This window comes from Salvelinus sp. IW2-2015, unplaced genomic scaffold (genome assembly GCF_002910315.2).
Source record: "Salvelinus sp. IW2-2015 unplaced genomic scaffold, ASM291031v2 Un_scaffold2260, whole genome shotgun sequence".
NCBI classification, from domain to species: Eukaryota; Metazoa; Chordata; class Actinopteri; order Salmoniformes; family Salmonidae; genus Salvelinus; species Salvelinus sp. IW2-2015.
The window spans coordinates 117141-118933 of NW_019943589.1; the positions used below are offsets into that span (position 1 = coordinate 117141).

Below are 1793 nucleotides of genomic sequence, written 5' to 3' on the forward strand. Positions count from 1 at the left end.
ATTGATGACTTCATCATATTATTATTATTACATTATATAGGCGTCATTCATTGTTTCAGTGTTTCCAAGGGTAAACACCATGTAGGTTTTTGTCCTGACATCTAATCAAAGGCTTGATGATGAGTTGATGAGCTGAATCAGGTGTGTTAGTGTAGTAACTACAATGTGCATCTCTTTGGGTCCCCAGCCCCCAGGACCAGGATTGGGAACCAGTGATGTAACTCTGTGTACTAATGACCAGCAGGTGAAGATGATACAGTATATATAAGCCTGTTGTCTCTGCCCAGGTACTCACACTAGACCTGGGCTGTCAGGTTCACCATATCACCTGAGGAGGTGGGTTCAACCTCACATTTACATGATAAACAGTGGCTTTAGTAGTTGGTGGAGATGTTGACATTCTGCTATTTAGTTTGATGTCTGAAGTGAGTGGTTTAACCCTTTTTTAGCAGCTGGGATCGAATGCGGTAACATTGAATAGAATATTAATTTATACATTTTTGTAAATTATTTGTAATTTACCTTTTTGATGAACTTGTTTAATTCTCTTTCCACTAACGATGCTTCAATGATGTTTGTGTCAACAGGTGAATTAATGTACAGTTTTGAATATCTTTATTTGTAATCATGGTTATGTATTTCCACAGATATCACCAGCCAGAGGGAGACGTTCTCCAGTCAGGATGAGTTCCCTGACCTCTGACCCTAACCAGACAGACATCAACACCATCATCCGACCCCCTTACTTCTTCATCAGTGGTTTCATAGCCATCCCCTACATGAAGTACTACTACTGCTTCCTCTGTTTTGTATACATCATCTCTCTGGTAAGTCCCTAGCTCTGGTCCAGGGTGTTACTGACTAGATCTGGTCCAGGGTGTTACTGACAAGCTCTGGTCCGGGGTGTTACTAACTATCTCTAGTCCATGGTGTTACTAACAAGCTCTGGTCCCGGGTGTTACTGACTCGCTCTAGTCCACGGTGTTACTAACTAGCCCTGGTCCAGGGGGTTACTGACCAGCTCTGGTCCGGGGTGTTACCAYCTAGCTCTAGTCCATGGTGTTACTAACTAGCTCTGGCTCCGGGTGTTACCAACTAGATCTGGTCCAGGGTGTTACCAGCTAGCTCTGGTCTAGGGGGTTACTGACCAGCTCTGGTCCGGGGTGTTACTAACTAGCTCTGGCTCCGGGTGTTACCAACTAGATCTGGTCCAGGATGTTACATGCGGTTAGCGTCAGCTAGTTGGTCCAGGTGATAAACTCTAAAGTTGTTCACTTTCCTATAGAACACAAAACCTAATACTTTAATGTTATTCCAGCTGAACTATGTGGGGACATAGAGCACCACCCATAGTCAATGGCCTGATGCATGTACCTGTAAATCCATGTTGGGTCATTTCTGCTCTGTGGGTGTGTGTGTGTGTGTGTATTGGGTCTAGGTGGGCAACACCTTCGTCATGACTGGCATCTACGTGGACCGCAGTCTCCACAGGTAATCAGACCTCTTTTAATCTCATTAACACAAGACAGTGTAAAACAGACATTAATTGACATTCTATCTTTTTGAAGTCCCAGTCCCCCTGGCCTTCACAGACATGTGTGGGAGCCTGCCCTGCTCCCTGATCTCCGTTACGTGACATTGATATTAATATTAAAAGATATTTATGTTCTGACGACCTTTACAGGCCCCACAGTACGATTTTGTGTTCACCTGCCTTCCACAACGTGTGTGAAGACTGCCTGGTTCCAACAGCTCGAGACATGTTCGTTCCCAGGCAGAATCTCTCTCTTTTT

General features: G+C 44.4%; 1 long non-coding RNA gene and 1 pseudogene across 1 annotated transcript; both read left to right on the top strand.

Moving 5' to 3' along the window:
* Positions 1-1793, top strand: part of LOC112073436 (olfactory receptor 1f45-like) — a 27226-nt pseudogene that overhangs the window by 21989 nt on the left and 3444 nt on the right.
* LOC112073438 (uncharacterized) lies at positions 291-1491 on the top strand. Its single transcript, XR_002894534.1, has 3 exons — positions 291-336; positions 648-827; positions 1439-1491. It is a non-coding gene; the product is annotated as an uncharacterized lncRNA (long non-coding RNA).